At 34.9% G+C, this 25,674-nt stretch overlaps 1 pseudogene; it reads right to left on the reverse strand.

The window, feature by feature from the left end:
- Positions 1-14,305: 14,305 nt before the first annotated feature.
- On the reverse strand, positions 14,306-15,818 carry LOC102995521 (tubulin alpha-1C chain-like; annotated as a pseudogene).
- Between the last annotated feature and the right edge of the window lie 9,856 nt (positions 15,819-25,674).

A 25,674-nucleotide genomic window follows, 5' to 3' on the forward strand; every position in this document is an offset into this window, starting at 1 on the left:
AGCAAAAGCAGTTCTAAGAGGGAAGTTTATAGCTATATAAGCCTACCTCAAGAAACAAGAAAAATCTCAAATAAACAATCTAACCTTATGCCTAAGAAACTAGAGAAAGAAGAACAAACAAAACCCAAAGTTAGAAAAAGGAAAGAAATCATAAAGATCAGAGCAGGAATAAATGAAATAGAAACAAAGAAAACAATAGCAAAGATCATTAAAACTACAAGCTGGTTCTTTGAGAAGATAAACAAAATTGATAAACCATTAGCCAGACTCAAGAAAAAGAGGGAGAGGACTCAAATCAATAAAATTAGAAATGAAAATGGAGAAATTACAACAGACACCGAAGAAATACAAAGCATCCTAAGAGACTACTACAAGCAACTCTATGACAATAAAATGGACAACCTGGAAGAAATGGACAAATTCTTAGAAAGGTATAACCTTCCAAGACTGAACCAGGAAGAAAGAGAAAATATGAACAGAAAAATCACAAGTAATGAAATTGATACTGTGATTGAAAATCTTCCAACAACAAAAGTTCAGGTCCAGATGGCTTCACAGGTGCATTCTATCAAACATTTAGAGAAGAGGTAACACTCATTCTTCTGAAACTCTTCCAAAAAATTGCAGAGGAAGGAACACTCCCAAACTCATTCTATGAGGCTACCATCACCCTGATACCAAAACAAGACAAAGATACTACAAAAAAAGAAAATTACAGACCAATATCACTGATGAATATAGATGCAAACATCCTCAACAGAATACTAGCAAACGAATCCAGCAACACATTAAAAGGATCATACATCATTATCAAGTGGGATTTATCCCAGGGATGCAAGGATAGTTCAATATACACAAATCAATCAATGTGATACACCATATTAACAAATTGAAGAATAAAAATCATATGATCATCTCAATAGATGGAGAAAAAGCTTTTGACAAATTTAAACACCCATTTATTATCAAAACTCTCCAGAAAGTGGACATAGAGGGAACCTACCTCAACATAATAAAGGCCATATATGACAAACCCACAGCAAACATCATTCTCAATGATGAAAAACTGAAAAAAAATTCCTCTAAAATTAGGAACAAGACAAGGATGTGCACACTCACAACTATTGTTCAACATAGTTTTGGAAGTCCTAGCCCTGACAATCAATCAGAGAAGAAAAAGAAATAAAAGGAATACAAATTTGAAAAGAAGAAGTAAAACTGTCACTGTTTGCAGATGACATGATACTATTCATAGAGAATCCTAAAAATGCAACCAGAAAACTACTAAAGCTAATCAATGAATTTGGTAAAGTTGCAGGGTACAAAATTAATTCACAGAAATCTCTTGCATTCCTATACACTAATAATGAAAAATCTGAGAGAGAAATTAAGGAAACACTCCCATTTACCATTGCAACAGAAAGAATAAAATACCTAGGAATAAACCTACCTGGGGAGACAAAAGACCTGTATGCAGAAAAACATAAGACAGTGATGAAAGAAATTAGAGATGATAACAACAGATGGAGAGATATACCATGTTCTTGGATTGGAAGAATCAATATTGTGAAAATGACTATACTTCCAAAGCAATCTACAGATTCAATTCAATCCCTATCAAATTACCAATGGCATTTTTTATGGAACTAGAAAAAAAAAAAATCTTAAAATTTGCATGGAGACACAAAAGACCCTGAATAGCCAAAGCACCCTTGAGGGAAAAAAAACAGCGCTGGAGGAATCAGACTCACTGACTTCAGACAATACTACAAAGCTACAGTAATCAAGACAATATGGTATTAGCAAAAACAAATATAGATCAATAGAACAAGGTAGAAAGCCCAGATATACACCCATGCACCTATGGTCAACTAATCTATGACAAAGGAGGCAAGGATATACAATGGAGAAAAGAGTCTCTTCAATAAGTGGTGCTGGGAAAACTGGACTGCTACATGTAAAAGAATGAAATTAGAAAATTCCCTAACACCATACACAAAAAAAAACCTCAAAATGTATTCGAGACCTAAATGTAAGACTGGACACTGTAAAACTCTTAGAGGAAAACATAGGAAGAACACTCTTTGACATAAATCACAGCATGATCCTTTTTGATCCACCTCCTAGAGTAATGGCAATAAAAATAAATAAATAAACAAATGGGACCTAATGAAACTTCAAAGCTTTTGCACAGCAGAGGAAACCATAAGGAAGATGAAAAGACAAGCCTCAGAATGGGAGAAAATATTTGCAAAGGAATCAATGGACAAAGGATTAATCTCCAAAATTTATAAACAGCTCGTGCAGCTCAATATTAAAGAAACAAACAACCCAATCCAAAAATGGGCAGAAGACCTAAATAGACATTTCTCCAAAGAAGGCATACAGATGGCCAAGAAGCATATTAAAAGCTGCTCAGCATCACAAATTATTAGAGAAATGCAAATCAAAACTACAATGAGGTATCACCTCACATCAGTTAGCATGGGCATCATCAGAAAATCTACAAACAACAAATGCTGGAGAGGGTGTGGAGAAAAGGGAACCCTCTTGCACTGTTGGTGGGAATGTAAGTTGATACAGCCACTATGGAGAACAGTATGGAGGTTCCTTAAAAACTCAAAATAGAACTACCATATGACCCAGCAGTCCCACTACTGCACATATACCCAGAGAAAACCATAATTCAGAAAGATGCATGCACCCCAATATTCATTGCAGCACTATTTACAATAGCCAGGTCATGGAAGCAACCTAAATGCCCATCGACAGATAAATGGATAAAGAAGATGTGGTACATATATACAATGGAATATTACTCAGCCATAAAAAGGAACGAAATTGGGCCATTTGTTGAAGCATGGATGGATCTAGAGACTGTCATACAGAGTGAAGTAAGTCAGAAAGAGAAAAACAAATGTCGTATATTAACGCATGTCTGTGGAACCTAGAAAAATGGTACAGATGAACCAGTTTGCAGGGCAGAAGTTGAGACAGATGTAGAGAACAAACGTATGGATACCAAAGGGGGAAAACTGCAGAGGGGTGGGGATGGTGGTGTGATGAATTGGGCGATTGGGATTGACATGTATACAGTGATGTGTATAAAATTGATGACTAATAAGAACTTGCTGTATAAAAAAGGAAATAAAATAAAATTCCAAAATTAAAAAATAAAACAAACTAATACTAAACTTTCTTTGGGTTATTTGTATGGAAATATGTTAATAAAAACAAACAAACAAACAAAAAACCTACAATGAGGTATCACCCCACACTGGTCAGAATGACCATCATCAAAAAGTCTACAAACAGTAAATGCTGGAGAGGGTGTGGAGGAAAGGGAGCCCTCTTGCACTGTTGGTGGGAATGTAAATTGATACAGCCACTATGGAGAACAGTATGGAGGTTCATTAAAAACTAAAACTAGAACTACCATATGACCCAGCAATCCTACTCCTGGTCATATATTCATAGAAAACCATAATTACAAAATTTACATGCACCCCAATATTCATCGTAGCACTGTTTACAATAGCCAGGACATGGAAGCAACCTAAATGTCCATCAACAGAGGAATGGATAAAGAAGATGTGTTCATGTGTACAATGGAATAATACTCATCCATGAAAAGGAACAAAATTGTGCCATTTTCAGAGACGTGGATGGACCTAGAGACTGTCATACAGAGTGAAGTAAGTCAGAAAGGGAAAAATAAATATTTCATATTAACATATATGTGGAATCTACAAAAATGGTACAGATGAACCTATTTGCAAAGCTGAAATAGAGACACAACTGTAGAGGGCAAACATGGACACCAAGACAGGAAAGGGGGGTGGGATGGCTTGGGAGATTGGGATTGACATATATACACTACTATGTATAAAATAGATAAGTAATGAGAACTTACTGTATAGCACAGGGAACTCTACTCAGTGCTCTGTGGTGACCTAAATGTGAAGGAAATCCAAGAAAGAGGGGATATGTGTATATATATAGCTGATTCACTTTACTGTACAGCAGAAATTAACACAACATTGTAAAGTAACTATACCTCAATAAAAATTAAACAAACAAAAAACTTCAATTATCAATGTTGCAAAGGCAAGCTTGATACTAGAGAATCCAGTGGGAGAGACTGAGGGATTCTCTATGAGCCAGTTCACTAGGAAAAATGAAGACTTGTGAAGAATGGAAGGAAGATATCAGAGAGAAATAGAGGAGGGGAAAAAAACCCATAACAAAAATAGATAAAATTTTTTTAATTGATTTAACACTGGTTTTTATTTCTGAATGGTAGACATTGATACAGGAAAGACAGAGAAAATACTCAACTGCATTAAAAGTAAAAGTTATGGATGTATTCTCATAAAGTTAATCTCTTATATCTCAGAGCCACTCTCTGATGTCATCGTGGCTGTTAGCTTGTTTGATGATGAATCACAGGGTTTCTGTCCGTGAGGCACTCACAGGCATAAGTAGAAACAAGGTATATAAATAAACAAATTCCACTAAAATAAAAGTATGTCCTGTTAACAGGGAGCACTTGATTATCCATATGGACCTAGTCTTCAGAGATGCAGGCCTCCACATGGCCTGAACTACATGTTTTTTAATGTCTTTATACATTTTCACATGCCAGAAACATGCCCCCATGCTTGCTGAATACAGATTTATCCCCACGGTTTTATTTAAATGTCCAATTTTATATTCATTAAAATATAGGAGGCTTGAAATAGCAAAAATCTGCATCTTGCAGATGCGATATGTGATATTGCCCTTTCCTAGATATTGGCCATTCAAATAGGTGTGTATACCTTTTTCAAAGATAAGAAATCAGAGGGGGAGAACCCCCATACTGAGACCATGAGTAATTCTAGGAAATGGCAGATTACTAATCACCTGGCAATATTATTATGGTTATTAGTTTTATGATATCAGTTATTTTTGCCTTCCCCTGCTAGAGAGCAGGATGATATCTTTTTCTGTTATATTTACTAATATCTGCCAAATGCCTAGAACAATGCCTGGATTTGCAGGTAGTCAGTGAAAAACAAAATGTATCGTTGAATAAATAAATGCGTTGAGGGTAGAACCATGGCAAACATTTGAGAAGGATATGTTTATATGTGCGTACACACACACACATCCTAACTAAGGGGAAAGTATGATTGCCTTTCATTTTTCAAATGAAAAAAGCGTGAAAGAAAAATGTTGCCTGCCATATCAGGAAACAAAGGGTGTTGCAACCTTCAAGCCACTGCAGCCACCCCCAGTGGTGCACCCTGAGGGGACACAGGATTAGAAGGAACAGGATACTGACCCTAGATAGCTAAAGTGCATATCAAAAGAATGATTTCAATCAGCCCAGACTCTTGCATCTTCCCACACATAACGTACTACATTCGTTAACTTTAGATGTCTGGTTTTCTTTATCAGTAATCTTTTGAAGTTCAGACTATCTGGCCTTTATTGCAAAAAATTCCTATATATCCTGACTCCTCCCTTACCTCTTTGGAGCAGTCCCTCAGAGTTATCTGAGAGGTTGCATCCTGGGCTTAAGTCCTCAGTTTTGTCCACCAAATAAAAGCACAATTCTCAGCTTTTAGGTTGTGCATTTTTCTTTCAGTCAAGAAAAGTAAAGTTGGTTGATGGGATTTGGAGACTAAAGAAAAATTTAACCTTTTTTTTCGTATTACTTAAGACAATGTAATTAACCTGTCTTTGGAATTCCGATTAAATTTTAATAAGATTACTTTTTTTGTGGGAGTGCAATTTATTTATTTTTAATTAAAATATAATTGACATACAATATCATATTAGTTTCACGTCTACATCATAGTGATTCTATATTTATATACATTTTGAAATGGTCTCCACAATATCTAGTGACCGTCTATTGCCATACAGAGTAATTACAATGTATTGACTCTTTCCTATGACTTAGTAACTTTATAACTGGAAGTTGTACCTCTTAATCCACTTCACCTATTTTGCACAATCTCCCAATCTCCTCTTCTCTCTGGCCTATACCAGTTTGTTCTCTGTATCTGTAAGTCTGTTTCGGTTTTGTTCATTTTTGGGGTTTTGGTTTTTGGGTTTTTTTAAGATTCCACATGTAAATGAGATTGTTTAGTGTCTGCCCTTGTCTGATTTATTTCACTTAGCATAATGCCTGCAAGTTCTATCCATGTAGTTGCAAACGGGAAGATCACGTTCTCTTTTATGACGGAATAATATTCCATTGTATATGTAGGTATATATGTATGTGTGTGTGTGTATATATATATATATATATATATATATGACATTTTCTTTATCCATTCATCCATCAATGAACACTTAGTTTGTTTGCATACCTTGGCTATTGTAAATAATGCTGCACTGACCATATGGGTGCAGATATTTTTTCTAGCTGTGCAGTTTTCATTTTCTTCAGATGAATACCCAGAAAGGGAATTGATGGATTCAATGGTAGTTCTATTTTTAAAATTTTCCTGAGGAAACTTCATACTCTTTTCCATAGTGGCGGCACCAATTTACATTCCCACCAACAGTACAAGAGGGTTCCCTTTTCTTCACATAGTCACCGACACATGCTATTTTTGTCTTTTTGATAATACCATTTTGACAGTTATGAGGTGATGGCTCATAATGATTTCGATTTGCATTTCCCTGATAATTACTTCTACCCTTTGCCTATCCCCATTCTCTAATCCCTGCCAATCTTATCCTTGTACACTTCATGATCACAGCATTACAAATTAACAACCAAGAAGGTATATTTTATTTTATTCAGTTGCTGATGGAAAAATTTACTCTTTAGAATTCCAGACTTTTCCTAATTTAATTCCAACTTTATATTAAAATATATCAATTTTAACCTAAAAATATTCCAAAAAGAGAATACATATTTCCCTATATATATCTTATACATTTTGGTCTTTGTCTCTTGGTATCACACTATCATCTATTCCAGATCTATTTTCATTACATTTGACTAAGGAGTTGTTCTACATGCCTATTTTAAGGATGCTCACTTAGACTTTGTCATACCAAAAAATATAATGCAAAGTCCCAGTTCTCAAATGTTGACTTTTTGTTGTTGGTCTCTTTGGGGCTTAGAAAAGAACACAAAAAAATATTCTCTCTTTATACTATTAAGATATAAATGAGCCCTAATAGAATGCTAGGCAATTCAACAGTCACAGGGCCTTTTTTAGTGCGATTTAAGAGGTGACAAATATCCACAACCAATAGGAATTAAAATAAATATTTTATGTATATAAATTTTGCATTTAATGGTAGTCTCTCAACAGAACTAGACTGGACAAATCATATTTCAGAAGACTTGGATGGATTTCTCTGTTTTCCACTGGCAACAGGAAAAGCAGGAATAAAACAAATCCAAAATGTCAGGATTTCTTCTTGCCTAAATTTACCTACAAAACTTGCACCACTTATTGAAGAGGCTGTCTTTTCTCCACTGTATATTCTTGCCTTCTTTATCAAAGATAAGGTGACCCTATGTCCGTGGGTTTATCTCTGGGCTTTCCATCTTGTTCCATTGATCTATATTTCTGTTTTTGTGCCAGCACCATACTGTCTTGATTACTGTAGCTTTGTAGTATAGTCTGAAGTCAGGTAGCCTGATTCCTCCAGCTCCATTTTGCTTTCTCAAGATTGCTTTGTCTATTCAGGGTCTTTGTGTTTCCATACAAATTGTGAGAATTTTTGTTCTAGTTCTGTGAAAAATGCCATTGGTAATTTTATAGAGACTGCATTGAATCTGTAGATTGCTTTGGGTAGTATAGTCATTTTCACAATGTTGATTCTTCCAATCCAAGAACATGTATATGTCTCCATCTATTTGTATCATGATTTTTTCATCATTAGTGTATAGGAATGCAAGAGATTTCTGTGCATTAATTTTGTACCCTGCTACTTTACCAAATTCATTGATTAGCTCTAGTAGTTTTCTGGTAGCATCTTTAGGATTCTACATTTTTAACTGATGTCATTTAATCCTTGTAACATCCTTCTGAGGTAGGTTCTATTTTCATCTGTACTTTAAAAATGAGGAAGTTCAAGATTAAATAGTAAGAAACATTGTTTAATTCTTGTGTGACAGGTACAATAAACATGATCTCATCTAAACCTAATAAGAGTTCCATGAGAAGGGTTCCACTTTTACTCCCATTTGTCAGTGAAAACACACACACACACACACACACACACACAGGAACTTGCCCAAGGTAACATACCTAGTAGTAGGAAAGACTCAAATCCAGTTGTTTCCCACTATAGAAACTCAATTATTAACCACTTGTAATGCCTTTCACTGAATTTTTACTAAGATGCATCAAACAGAGTTAGGTGTCAAATAGAACTGACATTGTATCCTGTCTCTGACATAGAGCAGCTGTCATTTTAACCTTTTTGAAACTCAGTTTCTTCTGTAAAATTAAATGTCTAGCTCATAGGATTGTTTGATGTTTAAATGGCATTGATATATAAAACATTTAGCACAGGGCTTGGTACTTAGTAAATACTCTATAAATGATAGTTGCTATTATTTTTAAGTATTAAACCCACTATCTTCTTAATAAATGTAAGGTAAATATTAAAAGATGCTTAATACTAGTGCAAAAAATTAATAACCATATTATAAAAGGCAATAAAATTTTAGAAAGATAATAAATCGTAAATCTTACATCTACATATGCTGGAGAATGTACACTGTAGAGTATAGATGAGTATCAGACAATATATTTTTCTACTTGAAACTAATTAGTTTCTTTTGCATTAGTTAAAGCTCTTCCTCTACCACATGGGAAAAACAGAGGTTATGAGGGATTAGTCATTTTCTGCTTTGAATAATGATTGAGCTGGGACTCTTCCAATCAATTCTCTTAATACATACCCACAATCATCCATATAACATGTACAGTATACCAGAATAAACATCAGGCTACTGGTCTTATATATAATTGAATTCGAAGTACAAAATTACTTTACATACTTCTGTATTAGTATTGCATTATGAAAGCTTAATATGTATACAAATGACAGTTCTCATCAAGAAGCAGACTGTGTAGCATCAATACAATTTTATGTATGTACATCCTAAAAATCATATTCACTGTTACTTAAAATAAATCTGGCACTACCTACCATAAAGGAAATAGAAAAATATAAGCATTCAAAAACAGGAGAGGTTTTTGAAAAGTATCATGGTTATAAGAAGTTGATTTTCTTCCATTTATCTAAGTCAATGAAATTGAGAGGAAATACTTGAGTCTGGAGAAAAATGCTTATTAAATAGCATAAATATATTTAATAAAAAAACTATTTTCTTGAACAGATATTATGTGGAGTAGCAAATAAAAATCAATTAGGTAGATATTCCTATTTTTTAAATATGCTTAACTATAGTTTTTGTACACACTGGTGAGAATGCAAAATGGTACTACCACTTTGGAAGACAGTTTGGCAATTTCTTACAAAATGTACTCTTACTATATGATACAGCAATTCTGCTTCTTGTTATTTACCCCAAGTTGTGTAGGTTACACAAAAACCTACATACATGTGTTGACAGCAGCTTTATTCATAATTGTCAAAACTTGGAAACAACTAAGATGTCCTTCAGTAGGTGAATGCATAAATAAACTGTAGAAAATCCATACAATTGAATATTATTCAAAGCTAAAATAAATAAACTGTCAAGACATAAAAGAAACTTAAATGCCTATTGCTAAGTGAAAGTAGCCAATCTGAAAAGACTTCATACTGTATGACTTGAACTATAGGACATCCCAGAAAAGGCAAAACTAGGGAGAAAAAGTTCAATGATTGTAGGGGACAGGGGCAAGTAAGGGGGAGAGATGAATAGGTGGAAAACAGAGGCTTTTTAGGGCAGTGAAAATACTATTTGATAATGATGGATATATGTTATTATACTTCTGTCCAAACCCACAGAATGTGCAACACCAAGAGTGAAACATAATGTAAACTATGGACTTGGATGATTATGACATGTCAATGTAGGTTCATCTTTGGTTCAAAAGAAAAAAAATGACCATTCTGGTAAAAAATGATGATGGGTGAGGCTATGCATGTGTGAGGACAGGGAGTATATGAGAAGTCTGTGTACCTTTCTCTCAATTTTAAACCTTAAAAACTCTCTATTCTTGGAAATACACATGTTAAGCAAGTTTTGAAATGGTACTAAGTAGGATTTGTATGTCATAATTTTGTACCATTTTGACTTTTTCCAGCTAAATGAGCTAGGTGACAGAGTTTGAGAGATACTTGCAGATAAGAAAATCAGCAATAAAAACAATTACAACAGCAATTTACATGCTTTCGAATCCTGAATGAGGAAGAAAGGAAAGCTAGAATATAGCTAATAGATTGGTAGGAAACAGGTTGGTGAAAAAAAGGATGTCTCTGAGTTTAAAAAGTAGATATATTGAATAGGAGAGACTGAGAACTAGAAAAGCATGAGATCAGATAATGGAATTTTGTAGTATAAATATTAATTGTCTATTTCTGGATTATGACAAAGTTTTAGATTGTTGCCAAGAGGTATATGAGGATATATGTGGCATGAAGCTTAGAGCCATTGATGTTGAGGAAGAGAAAAAATTATAAAACATGGATTAAATATCAATTAATGAAGACACTTATCTCCTAAAATAATGGTGGTACTTAAAGACATCCATAAGGCCGTGACTTAATCTTCAGTGAGTAAGAGTGATGACAAAGAGTGAAAACAGTATTATGACCAGATGATCTGAATTCAACAGCTTCTCTCAAGAATGAAAGATTAATAGTTTGAAATAGTAACTATCATAAGAACAACATCTGCATTCCTGTTCTTGATAGCCTCATCCCTGCCATCAATGGGTGATTGCTAGAAGGTCATCAACATCAAGTTGAATGGACCACAGTAGAGGGCACTGATTTCGCAGAGACTAGGATTTGTATAAGAAAAGGAAAGAATGGACAGAAAGAATATCCATTGTAGTTGATTTATAGTGAAACCAGCTAACAGATCAAAAAAGCATAAATCTGGCAGAGAGGACAGAAGTGGGAGCATAAGTTAGAGGAATAATAGGTATTATTTCAAAGAGAATTGTTAAACTGATTTAACATCTCAAGGTAGTGAAAGGTGACAGAGATAAGAAGTGTTGGAATTAGCTGATATATAAGTATCTATTGGAACTTTGTGCAAAAGTCCATCCAAGATAGTTACAACACAACCGGAAGCATTTGGTGCTGTTTGAGAGTAATGTTTTATGTTTGTTAAACAGTTGCTCACATTTCTACATAAAAGTTTTGCTGAAAAAATAGATGGTAAATCTCCTATTAGCTTTTCTTCCAAGGAGAAAGATGTTTATTTAAAGGAGAAAAAGTGATCAGACAACAATGATCAATTCTTTTAAATATTATATAAATTATATAAATATTATATATAATAGTATATATATAATATATATAATAGTTATATAATATATATATAATTTGTAAGATATCCTTTAAAAAAACTCTAAATTATTTTTCAGGAAGAAGCATATTTTTCTTATTTTCATACTGCTATATCTGTTTTAAAACACTGGTTTCTCTACTATTCCTGTAAATCACCCAGAAGCAGCTTATATTTGTGTGACTCTAAGCCACATATGTTTCTCATTATTGAATAGTACCCTTTTCTGACTTTTTCTGATAAGGCTAAATTGAACTGATGTGAGAGAAACATACTTCTTACTGGAAATATTCATTTTTCATAGGCAGCATTCAAGTATCATGCACCAAACAAATGTAGAAACAAATTCTGAATTCTACACAGGCAGTTTTGGGAAAAACAATCACAGTTTCACAGTATTGTTCATAAGCAGAAATATTAACGGTTGTAAAGGAGGGAAATTGTTCTTCTTTCCCCAATGCTGTTTAATTAGTTCTCATAGTCATGCTTTTATTAGACCACAGAAGGTTAGACTGGGACAGGCATGTGCTTTTCTGTCAGGCAGTCTTGACTCTTCAGGACTCTGTGGTTGATTGGCATTTACTGGTGATATAGGGCTGCCTGACCACAGAACCTGGACTATTAATTATTGCACTGTACTGCCCCTCATAGTACCAAGTCATATGGCTGGAATGAAGAATAAATAAAATATTTATCTCTCTTATCTTCTCCCTTCATTTTACTGTATAGGACAATAATGTTATTTTTCCAGAATTTTATAACTATCAGGTGGCAGAACCAAGATTAAAAAACAAAAACAAAAACCATGCCGTAACTTCACACCCAGTGCACTTTCCAATATAATGTAGTCTTCTCATCTTTGAGAACATGTTTTAAGTAAAATTGTTTTACTTAAGAAAATAAAATGAAACTTGGTGAGGGCTATAATCATTCAGTTTTTAGTCCTGGAAAAGTTTAGTAGTGGAAGAAATTAGCAATCATGAGAATGGTATTGTGCCTACTCTACAGTTTCATAGTAATTATATGTGTATTGGGAATATTGGTTAATTTCTCTTTCCCTCCCTTATAATTTCATATATTTAAAAATAGTATCCAAGAATCAGAGAGCTGTTCTTTTGTTGTTAAGATTTAAAGATCATCTGTTGAAATGATTACTCATTAATTTATTCATACTCTAATTTACTTAAAACAAAAAATACAAAGTATTTTTATTTTTAATAAAGATTGGATATATTTATGATTTGATATGCATAGACTGAAATGATTACTAGTCAAGCTAATTAACATATCAGATCCTCAAAAGGTTACCATTTTGTGCGTGTGATGAGAGCACAAGAAATCTACTCTGTCAGCAAAATTCTGACAGCAGAAACTAACAACACTGTAAAGCAATTATATTCCAATAAAGATGTTAAAAAAAAGAAAAAAAAACTATAATCATCATGCTGTACATTAGATCTCTAGACTTCTTCATCCTGTATCACTGCAACTTTATGCCCTTTGACCAACATCTCCCCATTTTCCCCACCTCCCCTCCCCAGTTTGACTCTCTGCTTCTTCATCTTCAAGGAGATTTTGCCTTTGGCAACAACATGAATGAACCTAGAGTATATTAGGCTGAGTGAAAATAAGCCAGACACAAAAACAAGTGAGATCATGCACTTTTTTTTCTAGGTTGAATCTACAAAATTGTGTTTTTTTAATCTAAAACTAAATTGAGTGCTAGAATAAGCCAGACACTGATTTCAAAAATATATAGTAAAAAAAATGCCCATTACAATTACAGTTTTTCTATCTTTGTATGGGTATTTAGGATCTAAATCTTTTATTTATTTTCCTGCTCCTTAGAATAATAAGAAATTGACATATTGCCAAGACTATCTCATGGAAAAATGCCTCTTCCCTTAAATTCCTATAACCAGTATCCATTGGCCTCTTAGCTATAGTTTCTCTAGATTCCAACTTGTCTTTCCTCTACTATAAGAATAACCTGAATTTATGTTGTAATAAATATCCTTTAGTAAGGCATTAAGACTCTAGTGGAGATTCCTGCACCAGAATACAATGAACTACTTTAATATCTTGAATTCTAAAGAGATCCTGATTGAGTATAATCAGAGAAATTTAAAGCTCTATTATCATGGGGTGGCAATCTTTTGAGTGCCCACTAGGTTCCAGACATATGTTCCTGAAGATGAGCTATTTATGTTTTTAAGAGTTAATTATCTGAATGGTTCTGCATTGGTTTATCCCCAATTAGATACAGCCTTTCCTCTCCATAGGGAGGATACAAATACCACGCAGTTTTATTTACCTTAGAGATAACAGAGAACAAAGTATATGTCTTTTTAAATTTTGAATCGATGGGTTGATTTTCAACTGTATGATTGTCAAATTTGTGTCTTCTAAAGAAATTTATGCTTAAAGCTATATGATTTTTCACATATAATTTGTGAAATGCTGCTTGCATATGCCCACCCTAACTAATTTTGTGGAGTTGATCTGAAAACTTCATTTGCCTTGACACTGTTTCAAGATTCATTAATAATGAGCTCTCATGATTATATAGAGATGGTACGTCAGAGCCTGTAGCATCTCTGCACTGTTTCTGGATAGGCAATGAATATCTATTAATTTGTTCTTAGTCTCCAACCTGGTCTCTTAGCATTGAACATTAACTAGTTATTTATTTATTTTGACATTGAAAATAGAAATATCACTTTTATTGACAAGATAGGGCCACAAAGGGCAGCTCCACAGAACACAAATAAGACAATCCTAAGACAAGAGTGTAAAACGGTAGCAGACAGGTTAATACTCTTCACCCTCATCCTCTCCCACCTCCGCTCCAACCTCCTTGTAAACCTTCTCAAGGGCAGCCATGTCCTCACAGGCTTCACAAAACTTCCCTTACTCCATGCTCTCACCCACATACCACTGAACAAAGGCACGCTTGACATACATAAGGTTAAACTTGTGGTCCAGGCAAGCCCAGGCCTCAGCGATGGCTGTGGTGCTGCTCAGCATGCACAGAGCAAGCTGTACTTTGGCCAGGTTTCCACCAGGTACCACAGTGGGAGGCTGATAATTACTTACAACTTTGAAGCCTGTCTAGTCCACAAACTGGATGGTATGCTTGGTCTTGATGGTAGCAATGGCAGCATTGACATCTTTGGGAACCACATCGCCACAGTACAACAGGCAGTAAGCCATGTATTTACCATGGTGAGGGTCGCATTTCATCATCTGGTTGGCTGGCTCAAAGCAAGCATTGGTGATCTCTGCTACAGTAAGCTGTTCATGGTAGGCTTTCTCAGCAGAGATGACGGGGCATATGTAGCTAGAGGGAAGTGGACGTGGGGATAGGGCACCAAACTTGTCTGGAATTCTGTCCGATCAATATTCAGGGCTCCATCCAATCTCAGAGAAGCAGTGATGGAGGACACTATTTGGCTCATGAGGTGATTAAGATTAGTGTAGGTTGGGTGCTCAATATCGAGGTTTCTACAGCAGAAGTCATAGATGGCCTCATTGTCTACCATGAAGGCACAATGAGTGCTCCAGGGTGGTGTGTGTGGTGATGATGGAGTTGTAGGGCTCAATTACAGTTGAGGAAACCTGGGGGTGCTGGGCAAATGGAGAACTCCAGCTTGGACTTCTTGCCATAATCAACAGAGAGACGTTCCATCAGCAGGGAGGTAAACCTAGAACCAGTTCCCCCACCAAAGCTTTGGAGAACCAAGACACCCTGAAGACCTGTATACTATTTTCAAATCTGGTTCAAGACAAGATCAGTGATCTCCTTGCCAATGGGGTAGTGACCGCGGGCATAGTTATTGGCAGCATCTTCCTTGCCAGTGAGGAGCTGCTCAGGGTGGAAGAGCTGGCAGTATGTGCTAGTACAAACTGCATCAATGACCGTGGGTTCCAGGTCTACAAACACTGTTGTGGGCATTCAAGTCTGGTTCAAGACAAGATCAGTGATCTCCTTGCCAATGGGGTAGTTATTGGCATAGTTATTGGCAGCATCTTCCTTGCCTGTGAGGAGCTGCTCAGGGTGGAAGAGCTGGCAGTATGTGCTAGTACAAACTGCATCAATGACCGTGGGTTCCAGGTCTACAAACACTGTTGTGGGCACATGCCTGCCAGTGCCTGTCTCTCTAAAGAAGGTGTTGAAGGAGTCATCCCTTCCCCCAATAGTCTTGTCACCTGACATCTGGCCATTGGGCTGGATGCCGTCTTCCAGGCAGTAGAACTCTCAGAGGGCATCGCTGATGGGGACACCAGCCTGGCCAACATGAATGTAGACGCACTCACACATGGCTGAGACTTGTAGTGTTCTGTGGCACTGGAGGAGGCGAGGGGACAGCCACAAAGATCTCCCACTAACAAACTACCAAGGAGTCTGGGGAAGAAGTAGTCAAACATTAACTATTTAAAAAGCAGTTCATTAGATATATTATTTTTTATTTTAAAAGTACACATGTGCATTCATATACATATTATATATAGGAAGATAATATGCAACAAAATAGCAATAATACTTTTCACTGCATAAGAAAATTAGAAAAAAAATTATTATCCTTATTTATATATTTTTAAATTTTTTTTACTCAAGTTTACAAGAAACAACACTAATACAGTTATAACAACAATACAATTTGTTTTTACCAGTGATTTTTAACTGACTGGTACTCATAAACGCATTTAGAGAGCTAATATTATGACTGTTTTGCATAAAAGAATCCACCCTCATCTTGATTGCCTTACATGAATAAGTGATAAGATTGAATCCATATATTCCAACCATAAATCTTGTACATTCCCCACTATAATTTTAAAAGAAAAAGAAAAACCAAAGTGCTGACCTTTTTAGGACTGAGAATAAATACCTAAGAGCAGGGAGAGAAGAGAAGCTCAACCATCAGAGAAAGATAATTGGGCAAATTGAGACTCAACGTATACCTTCCAACACAACCAGAATCTGGGTAGCTGGGCATTCAGAAGGGCAGGCTTTCTGAGCAAGGGATAGAGCACCAGGAAATCAAAGCTATGGACAAAAAATGATCATGGGATTGACGGAGATGTAGGAAAATTTAGAGAATAAAATTTTATTAAATAAGTGCCTAAATCATATTCACGTATGCTTTTAATACAATTCTGGTGAATAAACAAAAAAAGTAATTAAAAAGTGAAGAAAATATATCTAGATAGTTAGGAGGCATCTGTTTCCTCAACTATACATTTGTTGCCTAATTTATGATGAAAATAGATAAATTTTATTGTGTACTTTGTATATGCTTGTCAGTATGCTAAGAACTTTAGACACACTTTTATTTAAATACCTGAACAATTCACTTAAGTAGATATTATTGTCCTCATTTTTAAATGACAAAACCAAAACTCAGAAGATTAAGTAACTTGGCCAAACTAAGTCATTTAGGCAGTGGCAGAGCCAGGATTTGACACTGCATTGCCTGCATTCCAAGTCGAAGGGATTATTTCTTTTAGTATAAGGACCCTAACATTCAAGAAATTTGAACGCCAGTGACTTCATGATTACCAAGTCTCACTATTCAGTTATGTGTGCTTTAGAAATACTTATTCTTATCCTGTATATGTAATCTTTGCAAATGTCATCTGTGTATTATGCTAATAAAGCAAGTTGCATAAAAACATGGTATGACTTTGCAATTCAATCCAGACAAAAACTTTAATTAGAAAGTCATAGAAAAAGTTCTTCTTACAAATTATCCAAAATTTGCTCCCTCACAACCATCTGCTATTCATACTTCTGTTACATGGAAGTCAGATATCTCGGTTTGTGAAAATTTAGTTAGTGCTATGGTAATGCCAGTACCTACCATAGCAGTAAGTATGGTAGAACCAGGATTTTTTTTTTAATGTGCCATGTACCTTAGTCATAGCTATAGCTATGGTTATCTAATACCTTCAGCTAATAGCAAAAGGGTCTGCAAAAGAGATTTTGTATTTTCTGTTCTTTTTTCAACATCTATAGCCTTCTGACATCATCTGACTGGAAACAGCTTTTATGTTATAGTATGTACAGTATGAAATAAAAGTAGCCTGAAATTAAAATACACATATATTTTTGAGTGTTGTAATTTCACATTTATGAATATTGTTATTACAATTATAAAAGTTGCTCATCTTTACATTTGAAAATAATTCTTAATACCAACAAAAAAAACAGTGCCTAGCTGTCTGTTTATTTTCTTCTCCAATGAGCAGCCTAGCTGGCAATTTAAAATTTTTAGTTATAGAGAATTTTATAAATTAAAGAAGCCCTCACCACTCCCTATTGATCCAACTTCTTTATACTAAACAAGGCAAGCGATAATGTACAATTTCTTATTTGACAAGACACTACTAAAGAAAAAAAAAGAGTAATGTATTTCAGTACATTAAGAAGTAGAACACATATCATCAGTTTCAATACTTTTCTCAATTTATTTGACAAATGTTTATTGGATAACTACTGTGCATAAAGAACTGTGCTGGGCACTAAAAGTACAGCAGTGAACCTGAATATCTACCCTGATAAATAAAAATATCTACCCTGATAAATCATAATTTTGAGAGAAAGACAAGAAAAAAGATAAAATAGAGACAAGAGTCAAGTAGCAATAAGTGCTAAGGATAAAAAGAATAAGGGGGAGAAAGAGGGAAACAGAGGGAGAGATGCATATGAGGTTACTAGTTTAGGAACAGTGGTAAGGGAAGGCACTATTTATAAAGTGATGTTTGAGCACAGATCTGAATGAGGTGAGAAAATAAGCCAAGGAGCTCTGGGGGAAGATTCCAGACAAAACCCAGCAAAGATGCCACTGTGGCTGACAAGAAGAAAGTAAGGGATTTGTGGGAGATGATGTCAGATACATGGGGGTGAGGAGAGGAGGTAAGGGCTGGAAGCACATACTAGGGACTTTGGTTTTTTCATCTGTATGATATAGCAACATACCAGGTGATTCCAAATAAGTGACTAGCATGGTATAACATTTTAAAAGAACCTGCTGGCTGTTGTGTGGTGAATTGACTGTATAGGACAGATAAAAGGCAATAGTGGTAAATCAGTTCTGAGCCAACTGCAAACTACCAGGCAACAAATAAAAGGTATCTTAGAATATAACTTGATCATTATAGGTGTTAATCCTTACACTTGAAAACAAGAAGTAGACAGACTCATATATTTTCATGGTAGAACCAAAAGACTTTTCTAGCAGATTGGATGTGGTGAGAGAAACAAAAAAGAGAAACCAAGAGTGCCTCCAAAGATGGTGAAGATACTTATTGAGAAAAATAAGACTTCAGAGAATTAGTATTTGATTCTGGAAATGAAAGTTTGAGCTGCCTATGAGGTGTGCAAGTGAAGATGTTGAGGAAGCAATTGAATATAAAAATCTGAATTTTAGTAGCATGTCTGTGATGGAGATGCAAATTTGGGAATTATCATTGTATAAATAGAATGTAACATAATAAGATTAGATGAAATCATCAAAGGACTGAGTGAAAATTGGGGTCAGGAAAAAAAACAGAAGAGTTAGCAAAGGTAATAAGGAGAAAAACTTAGGAGAATATGTTTTCCTTGAAGCCCAATGAAGAAAATGTTTCAAGAAAGAAGTGATCCAATACTCTTGGCTGTGTGAAGATGAGAACTGAAAACTGCTCATTTAGCAATGGGGAGGTTGTTGATCATTTTGACCAGAGCTATTTTACTAGAGTTCTAGGGGAGAAAGTCTAATTGCAGTGGGTTCAAAAAACAATAAACGAGCAGGGTAGGAGATAGCATGTATAAACACTCGCGTTATAGAGTGATGTTAGATGGAGAGGAATGTAAATACAGAGAGGGAATTTTTGTTTGTTTGTAGGATTTGTGTGTGTTGATGGGATTGATCCAAAAGACAAGGGAAAAATAATCATACATCAAAGAGAAATGAGAATTGCTAGAATAGTATTCTAGGGACAATATTAGGGCTCTAGTGCAAGAGAGGAGTTGGTCTTTCTAGAAGAACATATTTTTTTTTTCATAGTATTAGAAGGAAAGGTAGAAAAATTAAGTCCAGGTACAGCTATGCTGGTACATTTGGTGATGATGGGGGCTTGTATAAAGTCTCTCTTGATTGGTTGTATTTTCTCAGGGAAAGAGAAAGATTTCCTGAACACCATAATGAGAGGAAACATCAGGGGTTTTAAAAGTGAGGAGAAGGTATAAAAGAATCTTCTCAGAGAATGGAAGAATGAAGGGTTAAAAATATTTAGTCTAATTATTGGGTAAGATTTGGGGCCAACTGAGATCATTAGTTATAATTTTATATATGAAACTATTAACCTGACCTGTGTAATTTTTACATACTTGAAGAGTAAAAGTGAAAGAAATTTAACAGAAATGAGTCATAGCTTCATGTTACGACAGTTGAGTGTCAGCTAAAATAGCTCACTCACCAAGAAGTTCTAAGTGTACAGCCAAATCTCACATCCGTTCTAGGTATCTCAAAACAATCACTTTTTGAATTTTTATATGCAAGATATGAGTGCCTGTGTGGCAAACTCCAGTTTGGAATTATTTTATGTGTTCTAGATAATGGAATCTAGATAATAGAATTTTGATATTTGCCTCCATAATATTTTAAGAGTAGAACTTCAATAGATGCATATTTATTTATAATGTGATCTATGTATTATACATATTCGTATATATTAACATATAAATGTGCTAATTTATTATGTATACTATAAAAGTATGAATTTAAAAGGTGAGATATAGTTAAATTATTTTACAATTATTTTATTGTATTTATCAATAACACTGAATATTTTCACTAAAAGTCACCATTAATAATGTATTAATGATGAACCTGGTTGCTTCCTTACTTTTAAAATTTTTCAATGAACATACAGTCACTATGAGGAAATATTTTACAGCACAGGGAATATAGCCAATATTTTATAATAACTTTAAATGGAGTATGAACTGTAAAAATATTGTATCACTCACTATGTTGTATAACTGAAATTAATAGAATATTGTAAATCAACTATACTTCAATTAAAAAAACATGCAAAAGGCAATTCAGAATTCTAAACAAATTTTGTTTTCTTCTGTATTTGATGATACTGGTTATCATAGCTGAAAAAGACACCTCACAGCATTACGAATTTCTGATGTAAGAATTACAAATTAATTCTTTTTGATTATATAAACACATATTTTTAATTTTAAAATATTTAAATTGTAAATATTATAAAAGTCTTTTTTAGTTGTGTGAACATAACATAAAATTGACCACCATGACCACTTTTAAATGTGTGAAGTACATTCATATTGCTGTGCAACAAATCAGAATTTTTTTCATCTTGCAAAACTGAAACTGTATACCCATTTAGCAACTTCCAATTTCCCCTTCCCCAAGGCCTTGGCAACCACCATTTTATTTTGTATCTCTGTGATTTGACTGATCTAGGTACCTCATGTAAGTATTTTTCTTTTTATTTGTGTGGGTTTTTTTTTTTTTTTTTTGCGGTACGCAGGCCTCTCACTGCTGTGGCCTCTCCCGTTGCGGAGCACAGGTTCCGGACGCGCAGGCTCAGCGGCCATGGCTCACGGGCCCAGCCGCTCCACGGCATGTGGGATCTTCCCGGACCGGGGCACGAACCCGTGTCCCCTGCATCGGCAGGCGGACTCTCAAGCACTGCGCCACCAGGGAAGCCCAGTATTTTTCTTTTTACAACCAGTTTATTTCACTTAGCATATGCCCTCAAGATTTATCCATGTTATAGCATGTGTCACAGTTCTCATCCTTTTAAGGCTGAATAATATTCCATTTCATATATATACCATGCTTTGTTTACCCATCCATCCATTGATGGACAGTTGGTTTGCTTCCAATCTTTTGGCTATTGTGAATACTGCTACTACGACCATAGGTATACAAATATCTTTTTGAGACACTGCTTTCAATTCTTTTGGGTATATATCCAAAAGCAGAACTGCTGGCTCATATGGTAATTCTATTTTTAATTTTTTGAGTAACTGCCATACTGTTTTCCATAGCAGCTAGACAACTTTACATTCCAACCAACAGTGCTCAAAGATGCCTAGTTCTCCCCATTCTTGTTAACACTTTTTGTTTGTTTGTTTGTTTTTGTTTGTTTGTTTGCAGTATGCGGGCCTCTCACTGTTGTGGCCTCTCTTGTTGCGGAGCACAGGCTCCGGACACGCAGGCTCAGCGGCCATGGCTCACGGGCCCAGCCGCTCCGCGGCATGTGGGATCTTCCTGGACCGGGATACGAACCCGTGTCCCCTGCATTGGCAGGCAGACTCTCAACCACTGCGCCACCAGGGAAACCCTGTTCCATGGCTCACGGGCCCAGCCGCTCCGCGGCATGTGGGATCTTCCTGGACCGGGATACGAACCCGTGTCCCCTGCATTGGCAGGCAGACTCTCAACCACTGCGCCACCAGGGAAACCCTGTTTTTGTTTTTTTTTAATGATAAATAGTCATTCTAATTGTTGTAAGGTGGAATCTCACTTTGCTTTTTATTTTTATTTCCTTAATGATTAGAGATGTTAGCATATTTTCATGTGCTTGTTGCTCATTTGCATATCTCCTTTGGAAAAATGTTTATTCAATCCTTTCGCTCATTATTTTAATCAGTTTTTGTTGTCGTTAAGCTGTAGGAGTTCTTTATAAATTCTGGATATTAACCACTTACCAGATATATGGTTTGCAGATATGTTCTCCCATTTTGTAGGTTCACTGTGCCCTTTGAGGCATGCTTTTTAATTTTGATGTAGTTCAATTTATATCTATTTTTACTTTTGTTGTCACAAATTTCTTTATTCTACATTTCAATTGTTTGAAAATTTTAATTAAAATTCAGCTAGTACCTTCTAACTTCCCTAAGTCCATCCATTATTTTTTCACACTACATTTTACCTTGAACAACATGAATTTGAACTGCCCCAGTCCACCTATACACAGATTTTTTTCACTTTATATGTACTGTGGTACTCCATGATCTGAGGTTGGTAGAATCTGTGGGTACAGAATCATCGATATGGAAGGAGGGCTGTGAAGTTATATGCAGATTTTCTACTGCACAAAAGGTTGGTGCCCCAACTTCTGCATTGTTCAAGTGTCAACTAGAATTAGATTCTGTTGCATTTTAATATTTTTATCAAGTGCATTCAAAACCCAATGACAGTGGCTTCCCTGGTGGCGCAGTGGTTGGGAGTCTGCCTGCCGATGCCGGGGACGTGGGTTCGTGCCCCGGTCCGGAAAGATCCCACATGCCACGGAGCGGCTGGGCCCGTGGGCCGTGACCACTGGACCTGCGCGTCCAGAGCCTGTGCTCTGCAACTGGAGAGGCCACAGCAGTGAGAGGCCCGCGTACCGCAAAAAAAAACACAAAAAACCCAATGCCACTCTTAATTTGAAAGATTTTTAAACAGGTTAGAAATCTCTTTTTAAGTGTTTTACATGGACAAAAAAAGTTTTTACAGATGATACCATTTCTGGAAGAAAATTATATAATTATAGAAACATTTCCAAATACTACTTGTTTTCAAAAATATTGTCTCCGTGACATTTGTTTCTTTCAAAAAGAGGCCTTATTTAAAACCTTATCTTCACTTCAAAGGAGTAGATAGTAATTTTTTTTGTAACTATCAGCTAAGCAGTACCTAGTAATAGTACTTATTAAAATCAGCAAATTTCCAACACATATTTTGTAAAAGAAAATCTCCACTTTAAATTTGACAACTTTAAGAACTTCACTCAGAACTATCCAGTGAACTTCTATGTGCCAAGAATGCTATTCACAATAAAAATATTTCAATAATTTCAAGATATATGTATTGTTAAAGGTTTTTTTTTCAGTAGACTTATGATGCAATGAAGGATGATGGAGAGAGTACATTTTATGTGTAGTACCATATATATATATATATATATATGAACTTACCACTGTTTTTTTTCCACTCTTTGGTACCCAAAGGTATTGCCTCCTCAATGGTTACAAAGTTAAGACTTGTATAATTTTTATTAGAAAAAATTTATTACTGAGAATATTTTTGATACATGATTATTTTGGTATTTCACACACACACACACACACACACACACAAAGTGGCATTTTATATATTTCTTTATAGAAGTAGAATCTAGCAAATGCCATAAGTTGAGACATGTTTAAAACATCTGTATTTTTATCCAACTTTAAGTATTTGACATTGCAAAGATAACAATTGATTTCTCAGTGATATTTGGATTATTTTCTTTACACCGTTAAGTTAGGAAATGATAGCATAATTTGGTTGAGTACTTAACAGCACAGATATTCTTCACTACACTGGTTGGCACTTTTCTGCTAGGTTAAAAAAAAAACTACCAAAAATGCCACCCCAAAATCCTGAGTAAAACATATAGTTTTTTAAAAATTGTGTAGTTAAAGCATTCTATATCTTTAAAATATTAATACCATGTATTCAATTTGATAGACTCTCTACTTGGATTTTTTTTAATAATATAGATTAGTTAACTTTGACAGGTTTTTCCACCTCTTAGATAATATTAAAAACCTAATGTAGTTTGATCAATTTTGACAAGTTTGTCCATTTATTTCATCACTACTTTGCAAAACTTAAGAAAATAGTAGAAACAGTTTTTCACAGTTGAATTTTATTTCTGTACTAATATATTTGATTTTTTAAAGTAAATAAAAATTAGTTATATTAGAATATGTGTTTGCTTTTTAGGATTTAAAGGGACTAGTTTTGTCTAAAGCAGTTGTTGAATATATTTAAAATAGAGGATGAATTTGTTTTTTCTTAGAACTCTTCCTTATTCAGATTGGAATAAAATGAATGGTGTGGTTGATGCTTGTCTGTGGAAATAGTCTCCCTTTTATCACGTTATAATATTTTGGGGAAATTTACTACTGATAGTAAATTTGATGAGTATTTAAAGCCAAGAGAGTTTAGTCATTGCACAGGTTTCCTAGCATAGAAAATCATTCCAAAATGCCATGAAAAAGATCAATTCTGGGTACAATAATTTAAAAATAAACTTTTATCATGAAATCTTTTTCAATTTACAAAAATTGTAAAAATGGCACAAGTAGTCCCCATATTCCTGCACTATTTCCCCAAACGTTATCATCTTATATAGCTATGGTAAACTTGTCCTAACTAAGCAACTAACATTAGTGTATTACCATTAACTAGAATCTAGATTTCATCTAGGCTTCCACAGTTTTGTCACTAGGGTGGTTTCTATTCCAGGATTCAATCCAGCACACCACAAAATTGCATTGCATCATCACGTCTCTATACTCTTCTCCAGTCTGTGACAATTTCTTTTTGAGTTTTACAGTTTCCTTTAAAACATACTTAAAAGTAAATTATCTAGAATTCTCTAGTGTGGCAGTATCTCTTACTTGTTAGTTAATTACTTTGTTTTACAAAGCAATTGAGCCTTGTCAAACTAACTTATTTCTTTGCACAATGCAGAAGTAAAACTGGAATTCAAAAAGCATACACAAATGTATAAACTTCAAACCTGATGTTCAGAACCACTGATGAGAAGAGTCATAATTATCAGACTCAAAAACATGCAAAAACAAACAAACGAAAGAGTATGAATCAGGAACATAAATCAATGAATCAATTTTGCTGGGAAAAAAATGATGAATGGGAAGTGATATGTCCTAGGAGAGATTATAGTTTTAAGATAACTTTCAATAAGGGCTTTATTTTCCTCCTCAGGAAATAAACCTAGACATCCCAAAATAATCTGGCTTCAGAAAGGATAAAGCCCTACAGATTTTTACAAGGAACGGTTGTTTAGAAAATAGACCTCAGATAAATAAATAGAGATAAATAAAATGTACTTATCCTTTCCTGTGAATTTCTTGTTTTGAAAGAAGCAAACAATGGCAATAAATCTATTTTATAAATTTTATTTTGAAGTGATATTTGAAGCCAAGTTGCAGAAGTGTGGAACTGGAAAGAATTTTAGGTACCACTGAATTTAATTTGTTTATTTTTACAAATGAGGAAACTGAAGCCCCAGAAGGCTTAGTGACATTACCAGGACCACAAAAGTGCTGAGCGAGGACACAGCAAATATCCAGTTTTCCTTATTCATGACAAAAGAAG

The sequence above is a fragment of the Physeter macrocephalus genome, chromosome 7, assembly GCF_002837175.3.
Source record: "Physeter macrocephalus isolate SW-GA chromosome 7, ASM283717v5, whole genome shotgun sequence".
Classification (NCBI taxonomy): Eukaryota; Metazoa; Chordata; class Mammalia; order Artiodactyla; family Physeteridae; genus Physeter; species Physeter macrocephalus.